At 46.4% G+C, this 15,992-nt stretch overlaps 1 protein-coding gene across 2 annotated transcripts in view; it reads right to left on the bottom strand.

Moving 5' to 3' along the window:
* PAK2 (p21 (RAC1) activated kinase 2) overlaps positions 1-15,992 on the bottom strand; it is a 46,419-nt gene that overhangs the window by 29,291 nt on the left and 1,136 nt on the right. The gene's annotated exons all lie outside the window — the stretch shown is intronic.

Below are 15,992 nucleotides of genomic sequence, written 5' to 3'. Positions count from 1 at the left end.
AGAGAGGCAGCAGTTCCTGTTGCTGGTGGGAAAACACCCAGAAACGTAACCCTGACAGTGAGTAAAAGCTGGAAAGCAAAGCGAGACTCGGGCAGCGTTTGCAGAAAGCTGATAAACGCACGCTGTTGCAGCGCATTCATCTGAATGCTCTGGCGTTGACTCGAGGGGGGTGTTTGCATTTGTTTTCCCCCAACTCCCCCTTGTGAGAGCACAAAGCGGGGCTGCTTCCTGAAGAACTTCCTAAGCACGGCTCTTGCGGCAGCCCTGGCTCTCCCAGCCTCCCTCGTGACCGGCCCCGAGGCCGACACGCAGTCACTGCCTTGCAGCTGAAGCGCAGCCCTCGCTCGGCAGCCGGCTCCGCCACGGAGGCCCCTCTCTGCCCCAGCGCTGCTCTTTGGCTCCTCCGTCTTCTAAAAAAGGACAAGCGTTTTTTCCTCTCTGACTTGTCTGCCGAACGACCAAAGGGAAATAAAACGAGATTGAAGGCAAGCATTTTCCTATCTGCTACAGCGTACGGTCACGTTTCTCCTGGAGCACCTGTGCTTGAGCAGATCGAGTGTGCAACGCACGGTATGGGCGCGCACACCTCGCTCCGACTGTGCCGCGTGGTATCGCGAGGCCCTGAGCAGGGCTATCTGTATTTCACCGCCTAGGATCTGATGCAAAAGTGAACTGGACTGCCGCTTGGAAAAGATGATATCAAGCTCAGAGCCGTCTGATAACACGCACGTAACTTCCCCCTCCTGCCACGACAGCGCTGCTTTAGGCTGCCCCTCTCGCAGCTCTCTGGAGCCCGAACAAAATCCAACCCACTGCACACACCCTGACAGGAGGCTCCCGGAGCAGCAGCTCAACTCACCTCTGTTTAGCACGGGTAAAAATTACTCAACTTATTTACTACCAGCACCGAAACACTGAAGGAGCAACACAAAGGTCGAATGTAAGCCTTTTTTGCAGGGCCGCCCAAAAAGCAGAAGTAACCGACTTCAGGGTAGCGTTGCATTAAGAAACGTAACCGCTTTGCTTTTGAAAGCGGGGCCCTCGATGCAGCACGGCAGCTGCAGGACCTTATCGTGACCGCTGCCACCTGAGCAGCCGCAAGAAGCGCAGGACACTTGGGCCATGGGGACAGCCAGCGGGCACGGCGCTCGAGAGCAACGCAGCGGAACCACGGGCTGCCCGACAGGGAACAGCAGGAGAAAAGAGAGCAGAGGAAGGGTGAAAAAAGCCCTGCCCCTAAGTGCGTTTCCCTGGCCCTGCTCTAGCAGAGGGCGCAAGGTTTGAGAAAAGCAAGTTATCCTTACAGCAAGCTGCGCGGCAGCAGCTGTCAGCGCTGCCTTCCTGTAGAGCCTTATAGGGTGCTACTGGCAACGGCTGTCACGCACAAAGGGCAGCATCCGGGACGGCCAGGTCCAGGGCAGAGGAAAACAGCAAAATAGGCGGCTTGCAAACAGGTCTCCAAGGCAGAGGATGTCGGGTGAAAAAAGGCAGAGTGATTGAAAAAAGAAAAATGCAATAAAAGAGCTTGCTTGCGACTCCTCGAAAACACTGGTGTAACACAACAGATTTATGTCATATTCCACTCTTGGTTTCCATCTCATAAATCCTCACTGAAAATCGTCACTCCCAGTGCACTGACCCAAGCTGCTAACTTATCTTCAGGCTCCCCAGCACCACCATTGCTGGGGAAAAAAAAAAAAAAAAAAAAAGGTGAGATGAGCCTGGACGCTTCTTTATTCCAGCAAAGAGGGAAAACAGACCTTTCCAAAACACAGATATACACATTGTGCAGCTCTTCAATGGACTTTGGAGGGCTGGTCCCTTCATCAGATGCTCCATTTTCCTTGGGCCAAGTAGATTTTGGAGCACAAAAGCAGAATGAAATGTCTGTATGTATTTTTCTAACACCCTCCCACACTTTTTTTTTTTTTTAAAGGCTCCTGTTGAGCAATAGATTTCCTGTGATTAGCTCACATAGTACTGATTATAGCTCACTTCCTCCCAGGGATTAGCAGAAAGCAGCTTTCTGACAAGCTTTTCTTCAGACGGTGCTACCTAGCCACAGCTCACTTCCTGCCCCATCACTAGCAGCGCGCTAGTTCAGCGGCTCATCCATTTGAAACGATTTCACCGCTGCAGAAAAAATCCACAGAAGCAGCAGATCTCAGACCGTCTCCTCCACGAAAAGCAAAACAAACCTTTTTGGGTGCTTTGCTTTCCAACTGAAAGCTTTTGGTTCCGTGGGATTTGTTCTACCTGATCCAAAAAAGGAGTTTTCTAAAGCAATAGAAGACAACTATCAGAGGCTGAAATACTTCTCTCTTTATTTCAACTCAGAGAAGCTGTGTTAAAAAAAAAAATAGTGGCAGACAAAGAATTACTTTCTTGCAGACCTGGCAAATGCAGCCTCGGATCTTCTGCCTGCCAAGAGGACTTGGGCAAAGGCAAGACCAAGAGTAACCTTGATAATGGCCAGCGAGAGCCAGCGGCGTGATCCGTCCCACCTACGCTCAGGAAAAACACGTGCAGATGCTCCAGCACAACACGCAGCTCTCGAGCCTTGCGCCTCTGCAGAGGCAGGCACCAGCCTCCACGGGACGTGCAGAAACAGCTCTTTTCCCTTTAGGGGTCTCGGATAAAATAAGTGTTCGGTCTATGCCAAACCACGGACCCATGAAAGCTAATGGTTATTTTTATTTAACTTTCCTTTATGGAGAGGGAAGAGGAAACTAGACTAATCTGAAATATTCCAGCCACGCAGAGACTCTAATTTACGAGCATAAGCGAGCAAGATACCCCTTCAAATGATGCAACTGAGAAAACAGCTTAAAAAAAATAAAAATCTGAGCATGCCAGGCATTAATTCTTCACTCGGATTGATGCAAGGACACACACTAGCCAAGCTGACTGCTCGGCAAGGCCAACTGACTGATGGTGCCAATAAATTGCCAGCATCATTTTTGCAAAATTAACTGCCATGAGCACCGGTTCGCCCGCTTCAACCGCCAAGGAGGCGGCCACGAATTGTACGAGCAGGTCCTGCCTTGCCAACTTCCCCTTACTGCTACATGCGACAGAGGCAACGCAACGCTCCCACTCTACCAATAGTACTGGAGAATGTCAGCCTTCCGCAAAATTGCACGAGGTGACACCCATGAGAACACACCCAGCTAAATCCTTGCCGTTTTATCTTCTTCATACTCCTCGATTTCCCTCTGATTTCTGCAGAATCACTCAAATATAGAGGGGAAAACGCAGCATGGGGGAAACAGCTGGCACATAACTGCCAAGCAAGGTAGTTGGGGGGAAAAAAAGGATGATCGAACAGAAGCAACAAAAGCAGAAGAAAAGGAAGCTATCTTTTGTGAATGAGGAACAATCACCTCCAAAAGCACGAAGAGATGCTTACTGTGGACCAAGCTGCAGAAGACAAATATCCTGTTACTGGAGTATTTGAAAGAGTCACTGAGCTCTTTCTAAAGAAGAATTTTCGTCTAACCCTTTGCCAAAGTACCTCACAACCCAAAGCAATTCAACTATTTACTCCTTAAGGAACTCTGCAGATGTGCATAGCCTTGCACTGAAAATGTGCTAGGGTATCATTCAGAAATAAACGCAGATCCCAGCCCTCTGATGAGCGACCACTGGTAGACTTCCTGGCCTTCAAACGGCCCTCTTACAGCCAGCGCTTCTCCCCACGCAGTGCTTACAGCCAGGCCATCTCCACCCCTCGGCGCAGGCACAATAAAGTGCAACTTTCGTAGAGTCATTAATAAAGATAAGCAAAACACCGCCGAGATTCTGGCAGCCTCCCAAACTGACGGACCAGGTTCACAACATCTGCCTATCGAGCCGAAGACACAGGGCGATAAGCAGAAACCTCGGTAAGGACAAATGTTTTCTCCCAAGGTTTCACTTTCTGCCTTTTTGAACTGGGAAGAAGGGTTGTTGCAGAATTATCAGCTACGATTTGTGATGGAAAACGATATCAATGGGGAAAAATCAGAAGAGGCACCAATTAGAGACAGGATGTGCAACAGCAAGAGTCCATCAGTGCACGGAAGATTTAAGCAAATGAGCGATACTTCATTTCACAGCATACTGCAGCCATCTGCTAGCCTTGTGATACATCTCTGCCTTCTCCCTTTAAGTCACGAGTGGCAATCGACTCCCACCTGAATTCTCGTTTCTGCTTCATAAAATAAACACAGCACTATTGAACTGTGGAGGCATATTTCACCACAAAACAAATTAGAAACTGCTTCTCTGCTTTCTTGCCTCTGAACTCTCGACACAGCTCAAACGCCACAGATGACAGGACCAGAGGGGCCTCTGAGGCAGCTGCCGAGTTGCTTCTGTTCCCCATTTCCCCTAAGCCCGGCAGGGAAACTCACGAGGTGAGGCTACAACACCGTCATTGCCAGCGGAGAAGAGAACCGAGGCAGATTTGCAGGTACCCACATCCACCCTACAAGCAAAGCGGCCCTCGCAGGCCTGCAGGGCATGGAGGAGGAGGAGCAATTGAAGGATGGATTTCAGCGCCCTGCCGCGGGGCTGGGGAGCTGCCGCCTACCAGCTGAACTGAGGCCACGCTTCATTTTATACAGCCCACAGCCACACTCTGCCTTCAACGAACCATTGTGCAACACTGCATAATGATAAGATGAGCTCAAAGGTGTTTGAAAAGCCTCTTCAGCCCTCAACGAGGAAATTACTTACCCCTGCTCTACCAACTTGAGAACCTGAGTCAACTGAAGAAAGGAAAGACAGCCTGCAGCGCACAGCACATGCAAATCCAGGATTCGGGTTGTTCGTGCTTACTCACATTTCTTTAACTAGAAGACTTTTCTGAGCCTTTATTTTCACGAGCTGAGATCTCCTGAAGATCAAAGGAGAATGGGGAAAAAGGCAAGTAGGGAAAGTTTACAAGGAAAAAAAAATTGGAGGCTGTATCTCATCCTTGAGACTCTCTCTTAATTAAACCCGGCATTTACAGGCAGGGAGGGATCACACATTCCAGAGCAAAAGTTATTTGAATAAAGGGTAGGCTACCTGCAGGAGGCACCTACGCATCTCCAACAGCACGCACAGCTGCTGTAACCCAGACAATCGCCACTCACAGTGGTGCTGACACCTCCCTAAAAGTGGCAGGCTACTGGTGCGGTGTAGAGAGAGCACCAGTAACTCTGGGAGAAAGCAGAATGGTTTTTAACCTCCCAAATCCAGGACGATGGTTTACAAGACCACAGCCCACCCATCCAAACTGGAGGCCCGGGACGAACCGGAAAGGGAGCAGGAAACACAGCGTGTATCAGCAAGGCGAGGAAGGAAAAAAGATCCGGCCTTTAGGGATCCATCACTTTCCCACCACACCAACAGAGCTGTCAAGGGGAAAAGAAATCAGGGAAAAAGATAAAGGGAAGAGAGAAGTAGCTCCCTGCATACGTGAAGAATGGAGCTTTTGTTTCACTCTAGTGGTCTGCCAAGGCTTGCTTTAACTGCAGTTCCCGACAGCAGAAACCCCCGGGCACCAGTCTGGCGACTCCAGTGGTGCGGTGCGGGGCTGGCACAGACGCTGCTCACGCTCCAAGCACGTCCCACAGCACGGAGGGGTCTGTCGACTTCTTCAGCAACTGAATTCCTACAGGAGAAGCGTTCCCTGAAGCATCCCCACCTCTGCGCTGGGGAAGTTCACTCACCACCAGCTGGGAAGGCCATTAGCAGCACGGAGCTCTGAGCCCTCGCAGCAACGCAGCTCCTAGACCTGACCGCTGCCAGAAGGACCTGCAAACGCCAACGAGCGCCGTCACACCGAGCCCGCAGCGAGCACCGCGGCCACCAGCGCTCTCGCCGCCTCAGCTGCCCTGCTCACAGCTGGCGATACCCACACAGAGATCTCGAGGCAGCAAGCGAGGCTGTGAGTTTAGCAGAAAAAAAATCCGTGAGAAAGCAAAACATTCAGGAAGGGTCACCCTAACCTTCCTCTAGTGGCAGCGGCTCAGGACTGCAGGATGGCATCAGTAAAACCCCCAGGCTTCGGCTACAAAACCTCACTAGCACTATTTCCACCCACAGGTAGCTTGCTGTGCATTTCGAGCTTGTCCCGTTAAGGAAGAACTTCACTACACTTCTGAAGCATAAAGTTTCACAAGTTTTATATGAGTGATTAGCAGATTTATCCTACTATATTTAACCTTACTAGCAAAAGCAAAGGTCATCCAGATGGTGCATACAAGGAAATTCTGCAGTCGCTGGCCCAACATCATCGCCCACCCTTCCCCGTTAATTCAAACGGCGATAGGACAAAAAGCACAAACTGTAGCTGTCACATCTCAAATCAACAAGGATTTCGAAGCTGCGCATGCACACACCTCTTCCTACCTGTAATTTTGTGTTCAACAGAGTAGCAGTGAACTGTTGCCACCTAAAACACAAGAAGGGAGCTGAGCAAACTTGCTGGGTTTGCCTTGCATGCTCTGGTACATTTTCTGGTTTGTAGCTACTTTTAAAGAACACACACTTACAGAATTGCCAGGTTATTCCACGGTTTAATGCAGCAAGTCCCTAAAATTTAGGCAAATGTTCTCGTGTGTGTTTCAGGGAGCTAAGGCACTCGTTTTGAACCTGGAAAGAACATCATATTCATCAATTTACACTCCAAAGAATGGATATCAGAAATGAGTCTTGCTTTTTCTTTTTGTTTGTTTTTTTAAACTAATTTTCTAACTTCTTCTGTGTTTATTATCACTAGATAGGCATCTTTCAGCTCACAATCAAACATAATAAAAATATACGTATATATGTATGGAAATCATAGAAATCACAGAATATCCCAAGTTGGAAGGGACCCATAAGGATCACCGAGTCCAACTCCTGATACGCATGCGGTGATTTAAATACCAATCGTGAGCGGTCCAACAAATTTTCAAAGTGTTGTAACACAACTTTTTTTTTTTTTTACATTAGCACTCTTCTCGGACATTTCTACTTTATCCCTGGTTTTCTGGTGGAGCACTAGACACGCGTTATCTCTAACCATCTCCAGCTGTTCCTATAGGATGCTGCAGCACCACAACCATAAAAATAGATTTTACAGCTCAAGAATGAAACACTTTTTAGAAATAAAAGTACAAAGCGAGGAACACGGTCACCAACTGAATAGACAAAATACTGTGCAAGCTACAGTTAAACAGGATAACCAGCACGCTGTGAAGCAGCAGAGCTTCCAAGGGAAGCTGCCAAGTTAAAATAATATTGAAACAGTTGACAGAATATTGAACTTAGGAAGCTGCAAAGGCCTTTTGAAAAACTGCTCCTATTGATGTCACCATACTAATTACAACAAGAATTTAACACAGAAGCAGTGTATTTGAAACCAAGGCAAAATAGTTTTTAAAAGAAAGAGTAAACATCTTTGTGCGAGGTGTCTACCACCGGTGACAGATCGTCTTTGGGCACCTCTCTTACGGGTTGCTTAACTTACCCAAAATGTTAAGCAACCATAAATGCAATCCTATCAAACTCAATATTCAGAGTGGTTTCTCGGGGTGTTTTACACGATTAACATTTCAGGTATCAGCTGAGCTCCAGGGCCTGGGATAGCCGGGCAAGGAAGCTCAGTGCTGTGCAGCAAACTCATAAGGGCTTTGAGATTGTTTTTTGTTTGGTTGTTTTGCCTTTTTTTTTTCCCCTCTGAAGGCAGAGGGAGAAAAACAAATCTGAACAAACAAAAAATGTTTTAAGAAAAACTCATCAGATGCTCAAGAACCAACAAATCCTTATCTGTCTCTCAGAGCTAGTAGCCTCTTCTAAAAGGGGCTTGAAAAGATAATAGCCAAAGGCAGGCGAACAATAGAAACCAATGTCAGGCCAACTCACACTAAAAAAATAAATAAAAGGACAGCACTTGGATAAGGTTAAAATGAAGTAGCCCTACCAGCTCTGTATACTAGAACCGTATACGTGCTCAATAAAGAAGGAATTAACTTCTTACAAGCAGAATGATGAAGTTCCACCAAAATGTTAACAGAGAAGGAGTAAAGCTTCTGAAAATGCCTTTTTGAGAGGCTCGGGGATTTATGTACGAAAAGGATCCAGTTCTCAGCTCTCATTTTGCCTCATTAGCTCGGCTCCAGCAACAGCTGGGCAATTGCAATGCAGCTGAAGATGTCCGTGAGGATGAGACTGAACTCGCATAAAACAGACTTGGAACACTAACAACCAACAGCTACAAAACACAAAACTTTGTCCACGAAACAGAAGCATCCTTCCATACACACATACCACCCCAATTAAAGAAATTAAAGCCATTTACTCCAATAGAAATAAGAGAAGTCAGTGCACCAGGCGACACGCCCACGGCCTGACCCAGCACAACAACCTCTGGGCCTTCCAAACCCTGCCTCTGATTTTCATTTGTAACACTACTAGATGCTACTAGTCAGTCTGCACACAGGAACTAGGGCATGAAATATTTCTTCCGCGACAAGTCAGCATAGAAGGCTTACAAATCTGCAACTATAAAAATTCAAACACTTTTTTAAAAACAGTTTTTATTTTTCTTAGATCTCCTCTCATAGAATGTATGGTAACCATGAAAAAAAAGTTAGCCCTAATATAATACCTCTAGAAATGATCAACTTCCCAAGGGCTTGTCACCTAAGGGAAAATTTTCTCAGGTCCTTTCAATTCTGTTAAGAAAACAGGAAGCGAACTTCAGCAAGCAATTGCTAAAGAGTAAAACAGAGATAAAGATCTCTATTAAACTCGTGAGTAAAGAGAAAGCCCACAAGGTATCAGTCCGAGCAGTCACTCGCCACCAGTCCGTCCCCGCACTGGTCACTGGAAAATGCACCTCGGCCCCTGCCCCGCAGGTGTGCATGAGCACAGCAGTGCGAAGCCTGCTGATGCCTGCGCCTGGTTAAATAAAACAGCATGAGCAAGAGAAAGGGACAACTAAAACCCCCGGTTTTGAGGATTACTGGCAAGGGACTGCCAAAAGGACAACAATGTTAAGGGTTACAAAGAGAAAGCCGTTTCAGCAGCATAGGAAACAGTCACTCCCATTAATCAGAGCAAGATGGAACAAGAGTTGCACCTACTTTCAGTCTTGAGCAAGACTGTTGAAACAAAATGCTTTCTCCAGTTAGCACACCATTTTTAATTTAGAAAGTTAGCGTCTTACTTTGGCCTGCTGGCTTTGGAAGTGATAAAGTAAAGCCCAGCCATCGGCAGTCCCTTTGCTAAGTAAGCCCTGGTAGCAAAGCGCTGCCGCAGACCTCCTCCCAAAGATCTTCCCTTCCAGGGCAGAGTGAATCTCCCACCAAGGCGGGCTCAGTCTGACAAGACAAAAGTCAATGTCAAGAAAACGTCTGACAATTACTGCTTAGCAGCAATGAGAGAATGAGGAAAAATCATATAAATCCATTAGTTAATGCAAATTTTGTGCTGCTGGAGTAATAAACTCAGCACATGCATGAACTAAAATATATTAAAAGATCATTTCATTTTGATATTTTCACTTATCCTCCATTCTTTTAGTTTCTTGCCACCTTTCTTACCTTCTTATCTTCTTAAAAGACACTAAAATTTCATTACATTGGATGCTCCAAGCTCTAGCAATATTGCTGTGATGTGCTATCACAGAGGTTTCCCAGATGTCTCAACTTCTTCCACAAGGATAACGCTCAGCCCCGTTTTACCCAGCAGAGGCACATTCACCGGTGCTGCAGGGAAAACATAGGACTTTCCAGCACACGCCCAACTCACCAAGGAGAACGAGAATTATTCCTCACAAAAGATGAAGTATTTCGCAGGGGAATAACTTCTAAATAAATAAGAAAATAAAAGACAGCACAACCGCAGACCAAAATGCGCAGTCGTGCTTATGAAAAAAGCCCCCAAACCGTGCTGGACTGGTCTGAAGGTTTTGCTTCCATTTCCACCAGCTACGTGGAAGAAGAGACTGGGATCTAAAAATCTCAGCACTGTTAGAAAAGAGAAGCCAGACCAAACCACTACTGCTCCACACACATAAGACCCCAGCAAGTAAGACAAGGCTCCCTGCCCCAAAAAACTGCCTCCGCTCCTCAGTGCTCAGCTTGGACGGGAGTATCAGAAAGCCTCAGCACGCTAGCACCAGGTTAATTTTAACTGCTAAATCACTGAAAATCCTGAGCTTACTTGCACCCCAGAGTGGGAAAAAAAGCTAGGGGGCAGCAGAAAAGATTTCACCAAGCGTACTTACACTCAGTGATTACATCCCAACTCTAAAAAAGCGTTTCACAGCTTGCTTCTGTAACTGTGCTAGCATTTCGCACCTTGAAAAGGCCTCTCCCAAAGCAGCCCGTCATTTTACTATCAGAAACTTACCTTCTGTGCCGTAGGAAAAAAATGGTAACATTTTGTAAAGAACTCTACAACTAAAAACCAGTTTGTTCATTGCTCCACACGCAACTTTCCTCCTATTACAAATGGGACCGTTATTGTCAGATCAAGCAGCAAACCTTTCAAGCCAAGTTTAAGATCAGCGCTTCCTTCTGCAGAAATTTAGTTCCCTGACACGGATCGCTGCAGGCAGGGAAGCCACAGCACTAGCCTGGGGGAGTGGGTAGAAACAGCTGGTTTGGGGCCAGGGAAGAGCAAGACTCTCCCCTTCCCCCCTCCAACCCAAAGAGCTAGCTCTCGTATTGACCTAGTGAACAGCACCCTTGCACCTCAGACACAGCACACTGAATACCAGTATAGAACATCAAGCATTTCACCACTGCAATCACTGCGTTAGCTCAAAAGCAGCAAACCCAGTATCAGCCATCCTAAATCATTCAGGGCCTCAGGTTCAGAAGAGGACCAAGCTCAGATACAAACGTTTTGAAGCTGCCCAAGCTGACAACTAACCCTAGTGCTATGTTCTCTATTCCCAAAGCACGTGAGCTGCAGAAAAACTAAAACTCCTCACATCTGCCATGGCACCGTGACTTGTTGAACTAAGCGGTCTCTCTGCACACTCCCAGCTCACCAACACAGTGGTGAGAAAACTGCCTGGCCATGTGTGCTCGCAGCAATGGTGCGTGTGAAGCAGCCTGAAGGGGCTTACGGACACGTAGCTGGCACTTTTTAAGGGTGATCACCCTCACTCTTCGGTCCTTTCTCCCCCAGCACCCTCAAAGAGCAGTCGAGGCCGGCATTTCAGGCAGACACGGGCACCTCCGGGCTGCGGGACGGACGCGACCTGCCCGTGCCAGAAGAGGCAGCTCCTCGCCATGACCTCCGACAGGCCAGAGGCCCTTTTCTGCAGCACCTGGAATTCGGTCAAAAATCGCTTTTCCCTCAATTCTGATATCCTGAAAAGTAACAATTTTTAATTTGTCTAATTCTTCATTGGTCAAAGAGTTTAGCTGAGAAACAGAAGAAAAAGATGAAAAACTCTTACATTTCTTCCCTTTTAACCTTTTTTTGTAATGTTTTGAAATTTTCAAGGTCACTTCCTTTAAAATATTGTTTTTTTGTTGTTTTTTTTTGTTTGTTTGTTTTAACAAGCAGATAATACACAATACACTCAGCCCCTTCCAATGAACCATTTCCACGAGGAGCTGCCCAGCCTCAGCATAACGAGGCCCCAAACCCCAGAAGAACTCTTTCCAAGAGGGTGGCATTTTGCAGGAGACAGGCTGAGGAGAGAGCGATTTTCACTTTTGTTCCTCCAGGCTCCCACTTCATCAAAGACCTTTCCAAGAGGGAAGAGCTTATTAAACATTCAAAGGTGATTTAAAGCATCTCCTGGAAACAGTCTTTTCTCTCTCGTCCAAGAGATAACCGTGGTAGCAGAAACACTTCTGGACAGACTGTAAATGAAGAACGGATACAACTTCAAGTATTACATTCATTTCCAAACCAAACCCCACAGCACTGGATAAAGCTCTAACTTCACTGGTGAAAGAAGCTAAGGGAAAGCCTCTGTGTGCTGACAGTTGTAAATTCTTGTGGGTACACAATGAGTCAAACATCCAGGACCAGCAACTAAAGCAGCAGCAGGAAACTGCAGAAAAAAGCAGAGGCTGAATTGGAAAGCCTTGTTAGTGCATTCCCAGCCCCTAGCACACCTGCCAGCTGCCCTTACTCTGGTTCACGTTACGCTAAATCCCTTTCTTTATGCAGCATACTGCTTGTAAAGCACGGTTGCCCTAACACGTTGACTCCTTCCTACAGCTGCTTTTCCTTGAAACGAAACTCCAGCATTAGAAAGAATTAAACCTGTCTCATCAAAGTAACTCCTTTAAAGATAGGAAACAATTCTTGCTAATTAGCATAGAGCTGGAGAACAAAGATTCAAACAGCAGTGTTGGCAGCAGGTAACCACGTATCCTCCAGGACAACGTTCAGGATTTCGGTAGCAAATTCATGCATACAGCTTTGGACAAACTCGCTGTTACAAGGGAGCGACCAGTTTTATACTGGTCAACTACAGGACCAGAAGAAACTTGTGTATTTGAGCAGACAAACTGTGTTGATCCAGGACTAAACGACAACTGAAATTTTTGACAGGAACAGTGATGGAAATCTGCCACGGCAATGTATCATCTTTATCCAAAGCCCATCTTTGCACAGCTGTGGCAGGGATGTCTTTTTTCAAAGCTTAATACCTGCAGATGCTCATGCATAAATAACCAAACACTGCTGCTTTTCTCGGAGCCTGTTTTCTTCTTTACTCACCATCCACAGTCAACACACCCACACCAATGCTGGGCTTACATCTTTTGGGAACAGATAACCTATCTACTGCACAAAGCTTTCTAGGAGTAATGTTACATTCCCCTAGCAAGGGGTGTTCATTAAAACACGTTCTAAGCACCAGTACCTCATTAGAAGAGGAAGCAAAAATTTTTAGAAGCATTTTAAAATTCATAAACAGAAATTAGACACACTGAGAATTTCAAAATCCACTTGTCTTGACTGGAAAAAAAAATAAGAAGCCTCACCAACTTCTGCAGCATTTCAATATCTCATCACCTTCAAACACATAAGGAATGCCTTTTGTTAATTCACAGGGAGTGACTCCGATCACCTCAAATTCATACAAACAACAAAAAAATGTTAATTTTAAAGGTGCATTCCTAACCTCACGGAGAGCAGAACTGCCCTGCATGTGCCAGACCCTCGTACAATTTCAGCGCTGTAGCAGCTCGGAGCAGGGCACTAAGATTCAGCTGCCTGGGGAAAGGACCCGAGCTTCCTCCCATGCCAGCCTCTGGAGGAGGATGCCAGAAGCAGAAGAGTTTAGCAAAAGGCAGGACTCCGCAGATGCAGTTCCAAGATGGGAAGTTTCTCCCTCAAAAGCGATAAAAGGTGAAGTTTCACATCAAGTAACTGTTTGCCAGAAGCTAGTTTAAAAAAAAAAAAAAGTTTCCATCCAAGACCCACAAAGAAAACTCCAGCAGGCTGTCCAGTAAGCTGGTCCTCCCCAGCAGCTCAGGAAGGCAGGCAAAGTGCCACCAGCACTGGGCTGGGAGCTAAGGCATGCTCATGGTTACCTCTCAGCAAGGAGAAGCATCTTCAAAGCCTGTTTAATTCCAGTTCCCAGCTGGGAAAACAGAGAAAGAACAATCGACATAAAAAACCTACTGAGTCAGATACAGACCGAGGCCCAAACCAGGGGTTTCCACCTGTTTCAGGCACTCCACTAATCAGTTAAAACACAAGCACTGAAGTGCACATTTTCCAGCTAAACCAAAGCACAACTTCACACAAAACCACGCTTGGAGACCTCACAGGCCATGAGCAGCACAGCAAGGCCTACATAAAAATGATGAGCTCTACTTACCCTTAGCAATGTCAAGTCCTGCAAACACTCAGAGCTTGCCCGAGATGCCTCCCCACTCAAACCGACCTTGCTGGGACGCAGAATCAATCCAGCACTGGGCCAAGTGCTGCATTTATCGTTTCTGAGACTCAGCCGAGTAGCCTGGCATTCACGCACTTGGGCTGATTAGTTATCTTTAACAGTGCTACACTTCGCAGGGCAAGGAGCAGTAAGTAACCTTAGTGTTTGCAACGTAAAACTTACTGGAAACATTTGTTCAGCTACCACAGCAGGTACAGAAACCTGTCCAAGACAACACTGTGCAACCACAAAACTCCTGAAGTTTTGGGCCAAACTTGATTTATACTGAGGAAGGAGGTGTCTCCTTGGAAAAATGAAAATTGAACAGGCTGCAGTCTTTCTGAATCTCTCCTCCACTCCAGGACAGCGCCTCTGCTTTGATGAGAAAAGACAAGAACTGGCCCCAGTAATCAAGTTTCTAGAAAAAAGGAGAGAAAGTTCTACAACCGCCTTCTTTTGGCAACTCGCTTGCACCTTTTCCCAAGTGCCGGCAGTGCTGTCATTCAGGAGAGTGCATTAGCTCTGTGTCTCTGCAATCAGCCCACTGCTGCTGCTCCAGAGACAAGTCCTAGCACTGGTATTATTACATCGCTATTAATCCAGCTTGATAGGAATCCATTTGATCAGCTCAAATCTGGTCCAGGCCCATTATTCTCATGGAACCATCTCAATTACAGCAAGCAAACTCATCCGATCACCATAATCAAAATGCAGAACTCACTTTATTTTTCACAAAACATCACCAGCAGAAGCTGTTTTACATTAAACACGGGTGCTTGAAGAGCTTGAAAATGCAGTTTCTCGAACGTCTCGTGGCTGAGCTGAGCAGGCAGTGGCCCTGTACGCATTTTTTCTGGCTGCTGAGGAACTCACCCTCCTCCTGCTCTCCCCACCTCTGCACTTCCACTATCTTTTCCCCCTGGTTTCTTCAGGGAGTCAACTCACTTTCAATGCCTTCTTCTCGAGTCCCAGTTTCTGACCCCAGAAGCTGATCTTTGCTCTGGTAGCACTGCGCCCAGCCATTTAGAGCGGTGTCCCTGTAACTACAATTTGTTTTCAAAACAAGTCACTTTTTCTTTGTTGTGGCTACGCACAGGCATGTCAATAAGTGTGACTGAATATACTGGTACAAAACTCTCAGGGAAGCTCTCAGTGCCTCAGAAACCTCCTAACACAGAAAACAGATAAAAGGTTAAACTAAAACAAGACTGATACAAGAACTCTAAAGCAGAAGTAGCTCTTATTAGTGAAACACACAGACCTACACTCACATCCCTACAGCCCTTATACCAGCACAAGGACAAAATCAGAAGCATCAATACCCTTACTGCCTTTCCTACAGTTATTTAGAAACCAAAGGTGTTTGAATTTTCCCTTTTAAATGCAACTGAAAGGCTGACTTAAACAATGCAAGCATGCATGAGTTTTTAAAAGGACACATTTTAAAATAAGCACAAGATGAGACCTGCCATACATGGTCAAAGCATTCACCCATCCACTCCAGCATCCATCCCGGAGAGGAAATGAGAGCAGGTGCCTCCGGAACAAATCTCCCCACGTTGGCCAACCGGGCGAGTTGTAACCGGGCCCAAATTTCATCCCAGTAAATCAGCCCCTGACAAGCTGCCCCAGAGCAGCTCAGAGCATGCGTGCCTCCAGCTCACCGAAACATGTTGCACTCTGTTAAAACTTCAAAATACATACAACAGACGCTGGCAGACGTTTCTGTCGTTGCCCATTTAGTCGCCCAACATTTTTAATTATGACATCTGCACAAAGCAGACACTAATCCCACGTGCAAGGTAGCTCAGAGACTCTATGTTACTGTTTCTCTAGCATTTTTGTTCTAGCCTCAAAAACTGAAGTATCCAACCAGTAGACTTCAGAGGATGGCTTCTCCTTCCTCTAAAACATCGCTTGGTGGATTCTGACTTAAACCATTACAATTCCTTTAGAGATTCTACTAAAAAACTCATAAGGCAAAGGCTTTACGTTTTCAGCTTCTGTGCAGCTTCTATTTCAGTCTATTAGTCTGTAATAATAAAAGACCTAATCCCTCCACTCTCCGGTAACATAAATCTGGAACAGCGCATTTGGTTACACGTGGATGTTT

The sequence above is a fragment of the Anser brachyrhynchus genome (genome assembly GCF_964034855.1).
Source record: "Anser brachyrhynchus genome assembly, chromosome: 9".
Classification (NCBI taxonomy): domain Eukaryota; kingdom Metazoa; phylum Chordata; class Aves; order Anseriformes; family Anatidae; genus Anser; species Anser brachyrhynchus.
Note: the sequence above shows the minus strand (reverse complement) of the source record. Positions and strands in the feature narration are given on the sequence as shown.